The sequence below is a fragment of the Hyperolius riggenbachi genome, chromosome 2 (genome assembly GCF_040937935.1).
Source record: "Hyperolius riggenbachi isolate aHypRig1 chromosome 2, aHypRig1.pri, whole genome shotgun sequence".
NCBI lineage: Eukaryota > Metazoa > Chordata > Amphibia > Anura > Hyperoliidae > Hyperolius > Hyperolius riggenbachi.
The window spans coordinates 398647838-398665316 of NC_090647.1; the positions used below are offsets into that span (position 1 = coordinate 398647838).

Sequence of the window (17479 nt, forward strand, 5' to 3'; positions counted from 1 at the left end):
CCGAATACGGGAACGCCACATACCCACACACACAGTACAGTTGTACGGTAACACAGCACAATCAGGAACTGATTTGTAATGCAAGTTACACTGTTGTGCAGCAAAACCACTAACAGTCGTTCCGAACGATACTGTTAGACTTCCCACTCGGCTGTGGAGCGCAGAAGTGCCTCATACACACAATGCAATTACAATCTCATACGGTAGTGTTGCTCAAGCGTACAATTAGGCATGAAACTTATACACGGTTACACTTCAGTCTCTTCTAGGCTATGAGTGTTAGTTTAGTACAGCAGAAGTCAGGCTTATTAAATAATAATTTAATATTCCAGGAAAAAAAGTGGAACAATGCAGAACAGAATATATACAAAAGATTACAAAAAAACAAAATAAAAAGTTACAAAAGTAAAAGTTACAAAAATACACACCAAGCAATTTGCTTACCAAAATACAATGATCCAGATAGAAGAACCTTGGACTTTTGTGGACGGACACAATTCTGGTTAGACCAGGAGTCCACTAGCTTGGGCCAGGAGACCAGCCGCAGCTCCCGGTGGGAGGGGACTGATTTGAGGTATCTGTCCCCTGGTTTTTATAATGAAATATTCGCCTCGAGGCTGTAAGCCTGTGTGGACGGGGGGGAACTAGATTTAATTACATCCTCAGTCATAATGGGATTTCCAGAGATCCACATGTGAAAAATGTACTATAGCCCACATACATGAAAAGATTTCCCTAGTCCAAGTTACAGGTGACAACCCCATTTTTGACCGTATTTCCCAGCTGATCAAAGATAAGGATATAGTTTGCATCTCCACCAATAATTTAATTTCCTCACAACGAAATAGTGTTTAACACACAGGAGGCTCTTCCTCAGCAGAAGTGTAAACGTTTCAAGTGTCAATGACTTCAACACTTCACTTCTGCCATTGTCTGATTACCCAAGCTCTATTCACTGAAGTCCTCTTTAGATGCAAATGTAGTACAGCCAGATGAACATCGCTTCAAAGCAGAATACACATGTGAGATATAGCCGACAGAAAAATGACAGAGATATGTTCCTGTACTCCCTAATATCATCAGCACCTCAATATATCACCACACCTACAAAAGCCAATCAAAATTCACCCATTGATTTTAAGAGGACTATTTCATTGCTGCCATTCTTGCACTGTTAATGGTGCAAGCCTCAAACCTGGTACAGTTGGTCATTGGGTGACTGGGTTTACATTAATAAAAGGGGGTGGAGCCACAAATAGCAAATCTGATTTGTTTCATTTTAATGCAAGTTATTGATGCCAAAGACTGCAAAGCTCACAAACTTAGTCATTAAGTAATTTAGTAATTGTGTGTTAGGGTTAGGAAAAGTGGGCGCAGCCAACACCAACCAAATACATACCAGGGCAATGTTGGGACATCAGTGGGCGGAGAAAAATACAAATTTCATTGGGAAAATGTAAACTGCAGCAATTCTTACACTGTTAATGGTAGGGTTCTCAAACTTTGCACAGTTGGTCACTGGGTGACTGGGATTAATATGCAGAAAAGTGAGTGGAGCCTACAAAAGCCAATCAAAATCCACCTATTGATTTTCAAGGGGGAATATTTAATTGCTGCCATTCTTTAACTGTTAATGGCACAAGCCTCTTGCAATATTAATCACCTGTACCTGGTATAGTTGGCCATTGGGTGATTGAGGTTCAAATTCATAAAAGAGGTGGAGCCACAGCCAATCAGATTTATTTTATTTCAATGCAAATTATTGATGCCAAAGACCGCATAGCTCACACACTTGGTCATTAAGTAATTGAGTTAGGGTTAGGAAAAGTGGGCGGAGCCAACACCGGCCAAATACATACCCGGGCGACGCTGGGCCACCAGCTAGTCCTTAATATATTCAATGAATGAGAGCAAGGAGATTACTAAAAAACTCTCTGTAGATATGCAATACTACCTGAAAGGAGTAGATAAAGAAATAAAAAGCAAAAAAAATATGTAAGGGACCATACGGACTATAAAAAGAAAATAGCATACAAGTGGCAGTCAGGAAAAATTGTGAACCCTCATGATAAAAAGAAAACCCCTGTAGAGGTCCCAAAAACACCTGCCCCACCTCCTACAAAACCACCAAGTAGACCAACCCCAAAAGGCCCAAGGTGGATTCCTAAGGAATACCACCAACCAAACAAACCTAAATTCCCAAGACCGGGGAAACCCTACCAGCATCCATATCATCCACCTAACTACCTACATCAATACGGGTATCATCCACCAGCACCACACTATACACCACGCAATATTCCCAAACCTACAGGTCCACCACCAATGCAAGGTCCCTTTATACCTGGATACAGATATCCTCGAAAATACAATAAAAAGGGATGGAAACCACAACCCACATATCACATTCTGACCTATAATAGATATTATCCCTTACAACCAGTTCCCACTACTGTTGAGATAGAGCCGGATACACCCAATACCAACACTGACCCCCTTTTTTTAGGTGTCTATGCGGACTGCACAGCCGTGACAAGCTCTGGTGGCCATTTTAGATGTGGAATTAGAGCCCGACCCGGGCGGTGAGGTTGGGAGGTTGGGGTCTAGATCAGAGCAGTGGACTCGGCGCAAGTAATCGGAGGGTGCGGAGGGCTAAATAAACACAGGTACTGAACTTTTTTTAGCCATTTCACCTCATAAGTCCTTTAAAGAAAGATGAGCTTATCACACACCTGAATGGAAGGCTCATGGTGAAGGAACTGCCCGGATAGGAAAACCAGCTTGTGGTTGGCATATTTGCAGGGTACTGGCACTCAGATGGTCCCAGGACAGTTCCAGTACATGTGGCACAATTTGACAGTCAACCTTTGTAGATGGTCAGGGCTGAGGTTTGCAGTGTTCATTACACATATGTAGTGAGTGGTAATGCCACATCCTTGCCTGATATGGTGGGAGAGCAGGAAGAAATCCACCAAGTCATGGTTGGTGACAGTGTTGTCCACCACCACAAAACGTGCATGTGTGGTCCCGGGCCCCACCAAAGCGGGGCCCTTTCCATTTGGGTTGGGTTTGGGAGTTGGGTGACACCACCCCCACCACGAATGGCAGGCAGGCCTGCTGCTGCCAGCCTGACACCTGCTGGCTTTGTTTACTTTTTTTTTTTTTTTTTGAAAGTTAGGCCTAAGGACTAGAGGACATGATCTGCGCATGGTAGAAGAAGAAAGACCTTAAAAAATAGCACCTCCCACAGCAAAATTTGAAAAAGTATAACAAAAATCTTTATTCAACATTGGGTATAATAATAATCACAATATTGATTATTCAATAAGAATAAAACCATTTAAAAAACAAGCAAATATTCCAACATGATCCCTGCTGCATATGAAACAATCACTCTAAATGTAATATATTGTATAATGACATAATGCTGCTGTCAGATATAATACCCCACAGTAGGCTCAATATTGAGCCCAACAGGGGGAGAACCCAGGTTCAGTATACAACCTAGTGTGATGCAAGACCAATAAACAACACCTGTGCAATGAGAACTAAAAAATAAACATATGAATAAATATCACATATATAAAAAAATAAAGTGCACAATTGCTATTTAGATATACAGTATACAGTAGTTTTTAAGGGCTTTCTTCTTCTACCATATAATTGCTCTTGTTTTGAACCCTTGCACACACAGTTATTTGGTTGAGGTGTTGCAGACACTTTCCAGAAATGATCTGCGCATGGAGGAAAAACATTTTAGCCATTTATTTAGGAAAAGGTTCTTTACAGTAAGAGTGATTAAGATGTGGAATGCATTGCCACAGGAAGTAGCTATGGCAAATTCTATACCTGCATTTAAAGGGGGCTTAGATGCTTTCCTTGCATTGGAAGACATCCATGGATACAGTTATTAGGTAATGCCCAGTAATGTTGATCCAGGGATTTTATCTGATTGCCATCTGGAGTCGGGAAGAAATGTTTCCACTTTTGGGGCTAATTGGACCATGCCTTGTAAGGGTTTTTCGCCTTCCACTGGATCAACAGGGATATGTGAGGGAACAGGCTGGTGTTGTACTTTGTTCTCTGGTTGAACTTGATGGACGTAAGTCTTTTTTCAACCCAAATAACTATGTAACTATCATTAGTCATTTATTTATTTATTTTTTAAAATGATCATAGAAATTATAAATACAGTTGTTTTTCTTACTAACAAATCTATATATAAATAACTTTCAAAAAATTTTTTTCAATAACCTACCATTCCCTGAAACTTATAAAAACTAGTACTACAACTTGAGATGGCATAGGTGTTACTTTTGCCATAAAGCACAAGTTCTTTATGGCACCGTACAGGTCAGCGTTTGTTGGCGCTGACTTTGTTTAGTGTTTTTAAAATTATCATTGAAATTAGAATTATTACCTTGAAATGTTTTTTTTTTTTTATAAATACAGTTGTTTTTCTTACTAACAAATCTATACATAAATAAATTTACTTTTTTTTTTTCAATAACTTACCTTTCCCTGAAACTTATAAAAACTGATACTACAACTTGAGATGGCATAGGTGTGTAACAATTATTGGGGCAGCTGCGGCGAACAGCGCCATCACCTCAGCTGCCTCCGTGCCCCTGCCCGCCTCACTACCCGTGCCTCGGGCGTCTAGCACGCCGAGGGCGGGTTTGTCTGTCGCCCATAAGGTCGCATTGGCGCGTGTGCGCGCGCACCGTCACGACCTTTATGGCCGGGCGCAGGGGGGCTTGCCTCAGGATCTCCTCTGCTTCTTAAAGCTTTGCTGGTTCACTCTCAACTTGTCTGCTGTTGTGATCATTTCGTGTTAGCGCTCAGACCTTAGTTAGATCCGGTGTGCTTTGATCCGGGAGGAAACCGGGGATTTCACACAGAGATAGGATTGTTATTATTACTGTTTATTATCTGTGTATGACTCTGGCTGATTCTGACTATTCTTACTCTCTCTGATTCTGTACTTTTGCCCATCTGATCTTGTTGCCGACTCTGCCTGAATATCGTTCTGCCTCAGTCTTCTGATTCTGTACCTTCGCCCATCTGATCTTGTTGCCGACTCTGCCTGAATATCGTTCTGCCTCTGTCTTCTGTATTTGTACCTTATCTGCCTGTCTGTTACCGAATCGATTAGTCTGACCTCTCTACTCTCATCAGGGAGCCCTTGTCTCTGGTGAGGGGCTCCGTACTGTTAGTACCCACCAGCTCCTCTGGTGAGGTGTTGCTAAACCTATCAGTACTTACTGTTTGCACCAATCACTACACTCAGTGCAATAAAGTGTGACTAGGTCACGTTAACTCCTTTGTGTTGCTATATTTGAATTATTGGTGATTCTGCAGATCACCATATAATCAGATATAGTATCTGCATTGTTTGGTGATACTGCAGATCACCAAATAATCAGAACTCTGTATTGCTGACACCAATCGTTACAAGGTGTTACTTTTGCCATAAAACACAAGTTTGTTATGGCACCGTACAGGTCAGCGCTTGTCTGTGCTTACTTTGTTTCATTTTTTTGAAAATTATAATTGAAATTAGAATTATTACCTTGAATTTTTTTTATTTTTTTTATAAATACAGTTGTTTTTCTTACTAACAAATCTATACATAAGTAACTTTCTATTTTTTTTTCTATAACCTACCTTTCCCTGAAACCTATAAAAACCGATACTACAACTTGAGAAGGCATAGGTGTTACTGTGTACATAGCACAAGTTCTTTATGGCACCGTACTGGTCAGCGCTTGTCGGCACTCTGTGGGTATTAGCTCTGGAATTACCACAGTTATCAAAGTAACATATCAGGAAAAATTTTTTTTAGAATTTTACAAGTAACTTCAATTTTCAATTATTAAAAAAAAACAAAAATGTATTTTTCAATTTTCATCATCATGGCCTGCACTCTCGCCAACGTGCGCACGAGCACGGCCATAACTACACAAACATTGCCGCCGAGAGGACTGACACTTTGTCCTGGGAGTGTCAACTAATGACAACCCTTTGCGGCTGTTTGTGGCGGTGAATTAAACAGTGAGTTTGGTCTGTTAGTGTAAAGCAGTACACTACTTACACTACCGGATCGATATATACATACGCAAGATGTTTTAAAGCACTTTATTATTATTATTTAGCAATGCAATGTGATTTCTGTCCTTTAGGAATTATAACCCTACTCTGCGTTAAATACGTAATTTCCCAGGGATTTTTGGCATGTATCCCACTCCGCCATGCCCCCATCCAGGTGTTAGACCGCTTGAAACATCTTTTCCATCACTTTTGTGGCCAGAAACAGTGTTTGTAGTTTTTAAAGTTCGCCTGAAGTCTATTGTGTTTCGCCGAGTTCGTTGGTTCCTGGACTTCTGAGAAAGATTGCGTCCGCGAAACCAAAATCTGAGGTTTGAGCCATCTCTAATGCAGTGTCACCCACAAAGACAGCTATGCTTTAGTAAGTTAAATCACAAATACAGTGGAAAGATATGCAATGGTAAAACAGTGTGCTGCCAGTGGTGGGACTACAAAACCCAAATGGAAGTCATGGGACCTCCCGACCTACGGTGGGTTGCAGAAAGCCCCAGGTGAGTACCATTTTCATTATTATTTTGAGCTCGGAGTCCCTTTAAGGCTAATCTCATTGCTCAACGTTGATTATAAAATATTCACTATCTTGGCCCCCAGAATTAATAAAGTTTTGCCATCACTTGTACAAGCTGATCAAGTTGGCTTCATTCCACTACGACAGGCTGCTGATGATATCCGCAAGATCCTCAGTGTCCAACACTTCTGTAAACCTCACCATCTCTCACTGGCCACCTTATCACTTGATATGGAAAAGGCCTTATGTAAGGATCTTATTAGCTACACTTATGTGTTAGCGACGAAAGATGGGCTTTGGAGGGGGGGTTTTGAAGGCCATCAGGTGCTTATATTCAATACCATGTGCATCACTGAAACTAACTGCTGCATACAGACCTACACTTGAAATTAAAAGGGGCACGAGGCAGGGTTGTCTTCTGTCCCTGGCTCTGTTTGCTCATGTCATTGCGCTTCAGACAAATGCCATATGCTCAAATTGAAACATACAGGGCATTCTTCAGGAAAATCTACATACAAAATACATCTATTCGCGGATGTTATTCTCCTCACTATCTCCCACCCACACACCTAAATACCAAATCTATTGAAATTGATCTCTGATTTTTCCCTGTTCTCCGGGTTTAATCTTGATATAGAGAAATTGGAGATAATGATTAGCAATATTTCTGGAACAGAGGGTATGCACCTAGCAGACTCACTTACTTTGGTGTACCAGTCTAAATATATTAAATTGTACAGCAGGAGAAACTGGCAGTGCTTCCAGACAGACGCTGCACTCAAATTAACTACCTGCATAGATGTGCAGAGCTAAAAAAAAAACGGGAAAATTACACAAATTGCATTCAAAACAGGTACAGAAAAGGAGGGCATTTAGCTTTAGCATAAATACTATGTGTCAAACAAATGACAGCGCTCATAGGCTGCAACTGAATTGTAGACCAACAGAGGCATGCAGAGCCCCACAGGGCTAAATACATGACTAGCAGCACTAGGAAAAAATCATGTTTTTATCGTAGACTAGCGGTAGGTCTTCCCCGAGAGGACCCGTCACCGCCGTGGGGAAGTCTAGTAGGGAATCATTTGTGCACATATTATTTATACTGAAGCTAACGGCCTCCTTTGCTGTACCTGTTTTGAATGCATGTTGTGTATTTTAGTCCACAATTTGTGGAGCTCTGCACATCTATTGCAGGTAGTCAATTCGGGTGCAGCCTCTGTTTGGAAGCGCTGCCAATGTCTCCTGCTGTACAAAACTTATGTAAGTATACTTATGGCTAGCTGCATCCATGTGCATCAATTTGCATTCAAATTATAGATTAGGACTAGTACATGATTTGCATCTGATTTGCATTCAAGGCATGTACTTAGCCCTGTGGGGCTCTGCATGCCTCTGTTGGTCTACAATTCAGTTGCAGCCAATGAGCGCTGTCATTTGTTTGATGTCTGTTTGAGAGAAATGTGTATACCATTTTATGACTAGCAGCACTAGGAAAAAATCATGTTTTTATCGTTAGAGTAGCGGTAGGTCTTCCCCGAGAGGACCCGTCACCGCCGTGGGGAAGTCTAGTAGGGAATAATTTGTGCACATATTATTTATACTGAAGCTAACGTCCTCCTTTGCTGCACCTGTTTTAAATGCATGTTGTGTATTTTAGTCCACAATTTGTGGAGCTCTGCACATCTATTGCAGGTAGTCAATTCAAGTGCAGCCTCTGTTTGGAAGCGCTGCCAATGTCTCCTGCTGTACAAAACTTATGTAAGTATACTTATGGCTAGCTGCATCCATGTGCATCAATTTGCATTCAAATTATAGATTAGGACTAGTACATGATTTGCATCTGATTTGCATTCAAGGCAATTCGGGTGCAGCCTCTGTTTGGAAGCGCTGCCAATGTCTCCTGCTGTATAAATAATATGTGCACAAATTATTCCCTACTAGACTCTTCCACAACACTTATACTTACGTTTATTATGTACAGCAGGAGAGATTGGCAGTGCTTCCAGACAGATGCTGCACCCAAATTAACTACCTGTAGTTTATTCTGGTGCAGCGTCTGACTGGAAGTGCTGCCTGTCTGGAAGCGCATGCCTTTCCAATGTAAATGGGAACAAGAAAACGCTGGGTCCCCAGTTCGTATCCCAGCCAGATCAACATCTGCAAGGCGTTTGTATGTCCTCCCCATGTCTCTGTGGGTTTCCTCTGAGCACTCCAGTTTCCGCTCACATCCAAAAAACATACAAATAAGTTAATTAGTTTCCCCCTAAATTGGCCCTAGACTATGATACATGCACTACACAATACATACATAGACATATGACTATGGTAGGGACTAGATTGTGAGCCCTTCAGAGGGACAGTTAGTGACAAAACAATATACTCTGTACATCGCTGCATAATATATTGGTGCTATATACAGTGGGATGCAAACGTTTGGGCAACCTACTTAATCGCCATGATTTTTCTGTATAAATCGTTGGTTGTTACGATAAAAAATGTCAGTTAAATATATCATATAGGAGACACACACAGTGATATTTGAGAAGTGAAATTAAGTTTATTGGATTTACAGAAAGTGCACAATAATTGTTTAAATAAAATTAAGCAGGTGCATAAATTTGGGCACTGTTGTCATTTTATTGATTCCAAAACCTTTACAACTAATTATTGGAACTCAAATTGGCTTGGTAAGCTCAGTGACCCCTGACCTACATACACAGGTGAATCCTATTATGAGAAAGAGTATTTAAGGGGGGATCAATTGTAAGTTTCCCTCCTCTTTTAATTTTCTCTGAAGAGTAGCAACATGGGGGTCTCAAAAAAAACTCTCAAATGACCTGAAGACAAACCTTGTTCACCATCATGGTTTAGGGGAAGGGTACAGAAAGCTGTCTCAGAGATTTCAGCTGTTTGTTTCCACAGTTAGGAACATATTGAGGAAATGGAAGACCACAGGCTCAGTTCAAGTTAAGGTTCAAAGTGGCAGACCAAGAAAAATCTTGGATAGACAGAAGCTAAGAATGGTGAAAACAGAGTCAACTCACAAACCAGCACTAAAGACCTACAACGCCATCTTCCTGCAGATGGAGTCACTGTGCATCATTCAACCATTCGGCACACTTTACACAAGAAGATGCTGTATGTGAGAGTGATGCAGAGGAAGCCTTTTCTCTGCCTACAGCAAAAACAGAGCTGCTTGAGGTATGCTAAAGCACATTTGGACAAGCCAGCTTTATTTTGGAATAAGGTGCTGTGGACTGATGAAACTAAAATTGAATTATATGGGCATAACAATGGGGCGTTATGCATGGAGGAAAAAGAACACAGCATTCCAAGAAAAACACCTGCTACGTACAGTAAAATATGGTGGTGGTTCCATCATGCTGTGGGGCTGTGTGGCCAGTGCAGGGACTGAGAATCCTGTCAAAGTTGAGGGACGCATGGATTCCACTCAGTATCAGCAGATTCTGGAGACCAATGTCCAGGAATCAGTGATAAAGCTGAAGCTGCACTGGGGCTGGATCTTTCAACAAGACAACGACCCTGAACACTGCTCAAAATCCACTAAGGCATTCATGCAGAGGAACAAGTACAACGTTCTGGAATGGCCATCTCAGTTCCCAGACCTGAATATAATGGAAAATCTGTGGTGAGCTGTCAATGCTCGGAAGCCATCAAACCTGAATGAATTAGAGATGTTTTGTAAACAGGAATGGTCCAAAATACCTTCAACCAGAATCCAGACTCTCATTGGAACCTAAAGGAAACTTTTAGAGGCTGTAATTCCTGCAAACGGAGGATCTACTAAATATTGATTTCATTTATTTTTTCTGGTGCCCAAATTTATGCACCTGCCTAATTTTGTTTAAACAATTATTGCACAATTTCTATAAATCCAATAAACTTAATTTCACTTCTCAAATATCACTGTGTGTGCCTACTATATGATATATTTAACTGACATTTCTTATCGTAACAACCAATGATTTATACAGGAAAATCATGATGATTAACAAGGTTGCCCAAACTTTGGCATCCCACTGTAAATACTTAAATAAAATCAATACGACGTAATAGGAGAGGTACTGTTTGGCATATATGATGGGCCTGCCGTGTTGCTCGTCGCTATTGGCGACATATTTGGAAAAGAATTTGTGAAATTATATAATTTACTAGCACCTTTGATCCCTGCATAATTCTTCTAGGAGGTAAACCACAAAACTCTGAATACCCTACTCACAGATTTAATCAGCATGCCAGCAGTCCAGTGCCAAGCCAGTCCTTGTTAGACATTGGTTATTATGACAATTTCTCTCAATAAAACGTTTTGAAACTAAACTGAAGGTCCTGCCAGTGAAGTCTTATACAGGACAGTACTGGATAGATAACAGTATTGGTGTCAATTTTTGGCTTCATGCAAACGTATGGGGCAGATCAAACTTCACGATCTGTTCGTGGGCGGGCGAACGACCGTTTATTACCGGGAACCATCTGCCAGGAACAGTTCGAGCCATCGCTAATAATGTACTGTGCTGTACACGTACTGTACACGTACAATAGACATAAAAATTACAACATAGACATAAAACCTTTTTCAGTATTCATCTCAATGGAGTGGAATTTTTTACACTCCCCTAAGGTCTCTCTCTGAGTATTGAATACTGTGTGTGTTGGTTATGACTCAGGTAGGATGGGGCATGTGCTTAGAGTTGAGCTGAAATTTTCGTAATTTCGCATTACTATAATTACGCATGCGAAATTTGCGATTACGATGCGAAATTAGCGTAGCGAAATTGCCATTAAAATCGTAATTGAAAATACCGTAAGCGTAATTTTCAACGCGAAATTTCGCGTTTCGTTCATGCCGTAATTTCGCATTAAACGCTACCGTAATTTCGCGTTAAACCGTAACGCTCCGTATAATATAAAAAAGCCGCCGACTTTAAGGGTTAATAGCAAAGCCCCCTTAAATGCTAAGAGCCTCAAATTTGGAGAATATATTAAGGAGATCAGGAGGAATAAGAGGAAAAAATTTTTTTTCAAAAAGACCTTATAGTTTTTGAGAAAATCGATGTTAAAGTTTCAAAGTAAAAATGTATACATTTAAAAACCCGCCGACTTTAACGGTTAATAGCAAAGCCTGCTTAAAGTTTAGGAACACCAAATTCCTAGGGTATATTAAGGGGATCAGTGGGAATAAGAGGAAAAAAATTTTTTGCAAAAAGACCTTATAGTTTTTGAGAAAATCGATTTTTAAGTTTCAAGGGCAAAAATGTCTTTTAAATGCGGAAAATGTCAGTTTTTTTTGCACAGGTAACAATAGTGTATTATTTTCATAGATTCCCCCAAGTGGGAAGAGTTTTACTTACTTCGTTCTGAGTGTGGGAAATATAAAAAAAAAACGACGTGGGGTCCCCCCTCCCAGACCTCTTTAACCCCTTGTCCCCCATGCAGGCTGGGATAGCCAGAATGCGGAGCACCGGCCGCGTGGGGCTCCGCACCCTGACTATACCAGCCCGCATGGTCCATGGATTGGGGGGTCTCGGAAGGGGAGGGGCAGCCAAGCTTTCCCCTCCCCCTCCGAGCCCTTGTCCAATCCAAGGACAAGGGGCTCTTCTCCACCTCCGATGGGCGGTGGAGGTGGAGGCCGCGATTTCCTGGGTGGGGGGTTCATGGTGGAATCTGGGAGTCCCCTTTAAAAAGGGGTCCCCCAGATGCCCATCCCCTCCCAGGAGAAATGAGTATAGAGGTACTTGTAGTACCCCTTACCCATTTCCTTTAAGAGTTAAAAGTAAATAAACACACAAACACATAGAAAAAGTATTTTAATTGAACAAAAAACATAACCACGAAAAAAGTCCTTTAATATTCTTAATTAACCATTAATACTTACCTGTCCCTTTAAATAAATGATCCCACGCAATATCCTCGGAAATGTTCTATCAGTTACAATGTAACAAAGTTATTACAATGTAACAACTTTGTTACATTGTAACTACGCCGCACCCGACGTCACTCACCGCCGCCGCCGCGTCTGCACTGCAGGACCCGACAGAGCTCTGAGCTATAGCTCAGAGCTCTCGAAAGCATCTTTGTATTTGGGCTCCAAGGAGCCCCATTGGTCCTTAGCAGACCAATGGGGTTCCTTCTGATTTGAAGGAACCCCATTGGTCTGCTAAGGACCAATGGGGCTCCTTGGAGCCCAAATACAAAGATGCTTCTCAGAGCTCTGAGCTATATAGCTCAGAGCTCTGTCGGGTCCGTGCAGGACGCTAAGTCCCCGCCGGCTCCGCTGCCCTCCCCGCCTCTCCCACATGTCACCCACATGTCACCCACATGTGGGTGACATGTGGGTGACAGATGTGGGCGGGGTGGACAGCGGGAACTGCGGGGACTTAGCGTCCTGCACAGACGCGTATGCGGCGGCTGAGCGGCGAGTGGCGTCGGGTGCGGCGTAGTTACAATGTAACAAAGTTGTTACATTGTAATAACTTTGTTACATTGTAACTGATAGAACATTTCCGAGGATATTGCGAGGGATCATTTATTTAAAGGGACATGTAAGTATTAATGGTTAATTAAGAATATTAAAGGACTTTTTTCGTGGTTATGTTTTTTGTTCAATTAAAATACTTTTTCTAAGTGTCTGTGTGTTTATTTACTTTAACTCTTAAAGGAAATGGGTATGGGGTACAAGTACCTCTATACTCATTTCTCCTGGGAGGGGGGGTGGGCATCTGGGGGACCCCTTTTTAAAGGGGACTCCCAGATTCCACCATGAACCTCCCCCCCAGGAAATCGCGGCCTCCACCTCCACCGCCCATCGGAGGTGGAGAAGAGCCCCTTGTCCTTGGATTGGACAAGGGCTCGGAGGGGGAGGGGAAAGCTTGGCTGCCCCTCCCCTTCCGAGACCCCCCAATCCATGGACCATGCGGGCTGGTATAGTCAGGGTGCGGAGCCCCACGCGGCCGTTGCTCCGCATTCTGGCTATCCCAGCCTGCATGGGGGACAAGGGGTTAAAGAGGTCTGGGAGGGGGGACCCCACGTCGTTTTTTTTTATATTTCCCACACTCAGAACGAAGTAAGTAAAACTCTTCCCACTTGGGGGAATCTATGAAAATAATACACTATTGTTACCTGTGCAAAAAAAACTGACATTTTCCGCATTTAAAAGACATTTTTGCCCTTGAAACTTAAAAATCGATTTTCTCAAAAACTATAAGGTCTTTTTGAAAAAAAATTTTTTCCTCTTATTCCCACTGATCCCCTTAATATACCCTGGGAATTTGGTGTTCCTAAACTTTAAGCAGGCTTTGCTATTAACCGTTAAAGTCGGCGGGTTTTTAAATGTTTACATTTTTCCTTTGAAACTTTAACATCGATTTTCTCAAAAACTATAAGGTCTTTTTGAAAAAAAAATTTTTCCTCTTATTCCTCCTGATCTCCTTAATATATTCTCCAAATTTGAGGCTCTTAGCATTTAAGGGGGCTTTGCTATTAACCCTTAAAGTCGGCGGCTTTTTTATATTATACGGAGCGTTACGGTTTAACGCGAAATTACGGTAGCGTTTAATGCGAAATTACGGCATGATACGACTGTAATGCGAAAATTACGCGAAAATTACGCTTACGCGAAATTTCGCGAAATCCTTCTTCATTACGATTATGTACTTACGGCCATAATCGTAATTACACTAATTACGCGAAATTTCGCAAAATCGTAATTAGGTCATTACGCTCATCTCTACATGTGCTTGAATTTTTTCCCTAATGATTTACTAACTTACATAGTCAGAGAATGGGTTAATGATTATCTTTTTTTACCCAATTGCATGCCACCATCCCCTCCTCTTCTCCTAGGGCCGGTTAAGCAAAATGGGGGCCCAGGGGCAAAGGTGACCTCGATGTCCCCTCCCCTAATCCACATCCCAGCAAAGTCAGCACCTGAGCTGGCTACCGCACCCCCCAAGTGGTCTCCCCCTGACTTCTCATCAGGGCCCCTGCATGACGTGTGGCTGCATTGTAATAACTTACCTGTCTGGGCGTGCTGCTCCATCTGTGCTCCATTTTCATCCCCGCTGCCTGCCTCCTCTCTATGTGGCATATGTTATATGTAAATGACCTGTGGCAGGTCATGGAGAAGAGGCAGGCATCAGGGATGAAAATTGAGCAGCTCAGGTGAGTTATTACAATGCAGCCACGCATAATTATTATTAATAATTTATAAAGCGTCAACATATTCCGTGGCGCTGTACAAAGTAAGAAATAAACATGGGGTACAAAATGAGGGCCAGTGCACACCAAAAACCTCTAGCAGATCCACAAAACGCTAGAGGTTTTTGAAGCAGATTTTCAGAGCGATTCTAGGCATGTTTAGAGAGGTTTTCTAAACATGCCTACCATTTTTTGAAACGTTTTTGTGTAGCAGATTTCATATATTGTTGGTACAAAATACTAAATCGGTTCTGTACAAAGTACAGAATTGGTAATAACAGTGACACACATTGTGCAGGATCCCCTGGGACTCAGCAGTTTTCCATCTACATGCACAGTCTCAGCAACTGTTTGTTTCTTACTCTGCGCAGTGCCACAGAATATGTTGGCACTTTATAAATCAGTAATAATATCAATAATATATAATGGCAATAACAAATTTGAACCCTTTTGATCCACCCCTGATAATTTAACTGAGACTGGAGCCTCCCTACATGTGGTTCACAGTGTTGGATCAGTGGCCTGGGTATTTCCCTATATATTACAGGTTGTACCCATGTGGGCTACTTGGATGTTTCTTGAGGAAGGAGATGCTATCCTGTAAAGCTGGGTTCTGTATGTATGTGATAAGATTAGCATTTTGTCCTCCATTAATTACATCACTATTGTCACAGTTCTACTGTAGATGGGTTACTGAACTGCCTGCCAACTACATAGTTCAGCCTCCTGTGTTAGTGGCCTTGCTGCTTGAGTGTTAAAGAGGAACTCTAGTGAAAATAATGTAATAAAAAAAGTGCTTCATTTTTACAATAATTATGTATAAATCATTTAGTCAGTGTTTGCCCATTGTAAAATCTTTCCTCTCCCCGATTTACATTCTGACATTTATTACATGGTGACATTTTTACTGTGGGCAGGTTATGTAGCTGCTGTTAGCTGTTTTGGCTGTTAGAGACAGCTGTAAACAGCTAATTTCTGTCTGTGAGCCTTGTTACATTGTAACAAACTTCCAAAAGTACCGCGGTACTCAGAGCTTCTTGTGGGAGGGGTTTCAGCACAAAATCAGTCACACAGCGCCCCCTGATGGTCTGTTTGTGAAAAGCATTATATTTCTCATGTAAAAGGGGGTATCAGCTACTGATTGGAATAAAGTTCAATTCTTGGTTGGAGTTTCTCTTTAACTTCCTTCCTGTTGAATTTTGTAAGACAACTCTCTTCAGTGGGGACTTACCTAGACCCAACAGACTGTGTACTCCTTCCCCATTTAAAGGGGAACTGAAGAGAGAGGTATATGGAGGCTACCATGTTTATTTCCTTTTAAGCAATACCAGTTGCCTGGCAGCCCTGCTGATCCTCTGCCTCTAATACTATTAGCCATAGCCCGTGAACAAGCATGCAGCAGATCAGGTGTTTCAGACTTTAAAGTCAGATCTGACAAGACTAGCTGCATGCTTGTTTCTAGTGTTATTCAGATACTACTGCAGAGAAATAGACCAGCAGGGCTGCCAGGCAACTGGTATTGATTAAAGAGAAATAAATATGGAAGCCTCCGTATACCTCTTACTTCAGTTCCCCTTTAATCAAAAACAACAAATGACACATCTTCAGATAAATTCACTCTATGAATAGAATTCTTCAAAGACAACAAAAAACATGCAATGGTGTGGTAATCACAGTCTTACACCAAGAACATGACCATGGCAAAACTTACTTTGAAAAGCAAACATTTGTAGTTCCGATTTTATGTTAATAAGTAGAATGCAGCCTGACACACTGAATATGTTATATATACTAAGGGCTTGATTCACAAAGCGGTGCTAACTGTTAGCACGCCTGTGAAAACCCCCTTAGCACGTCTAAACAAGCTTTTCGCGCATAAAACTTTACGCGCGCAAAACTTTATGCGCGTAAAACTTTACGCGCGTACTGCACAGAGCACAGGGCGCACCGTGCCAAGTGCCCATTAAAGCCTATGGGACTTAGCGCGCGTAAAACTTTGCGCGCGTAACACTTTACGCGCGCAAAGTTAGCGCACGATCTGATTGAGAAATCCGGTGCTAACCTACTTAGCACCCTGGTTAGCGCGTCTAAAGACTTTAGACGTGCTAAGTAGGTTAGCACCGCTTTGTGAATCAAGCCCTAAGTCTACCAAACATGTTTGCCACCAGAAGCAGTGACCACACTATTCACTGACTTTTCTATCTTATAAACGAATCCAGCTCCAAGTTTCCTAAACTAATGCATAACACATTTTTTTCTGAAGAATATAATTAGGCATAGACTGCTTATATTTTTTTGACCACACACACACACACACACACACACAAAGAAAATAAATTTAAACACAAGAAACTGAAAGTAATTTCTCGAATCCTGCTGAACCCAAGCACACACAAAGTTATTAATTAACTTACCTCAGCAACAGATATCCTGTTTTATACAGAGTTTATAAAAGATTAAAGTAAAAATAGATCCTGAAATTTTTTTAAAGATTCTTGTGCAAAAATTACGTCTTAACTGCAATTTGATAGTCTTTTCAGAGATCTTCATAAGTCAGCAACTACGAGTAAAGTGTACTTTCCTGTCTCTTGCCCTTTGCCTCATTATGGCATGGGCGGATAGACAGGTTCTTCTACCCAATCAAAGAGG

General features: G+C 41.5%; 1 protein-coding gene across 2 annotated transcripts in view; it reads right to left on the minus strand.

Annotated features, from left to right (window-relative positions):
* The window catches only part of C2H1orf116 (chromosome 2 C1orf116 homolog), a 281079-nt gene extending 263694 nt beyond the window's left edge, over positions 1-17385 (minus strand). For both annotated transcript variants that reach the window (XM_068269783.1, XM_068269782.1), the window contains exon 1: positions 17245-17385. The gene's annotated coding sequence lies outside the window, so the exon portion shown is untranslated. The remainder of the gene's footprint in view (positions 1-17244) is intronic.
* Between the last annotated feature and the right edge of the window lie 94 nt (positions 17386-17479).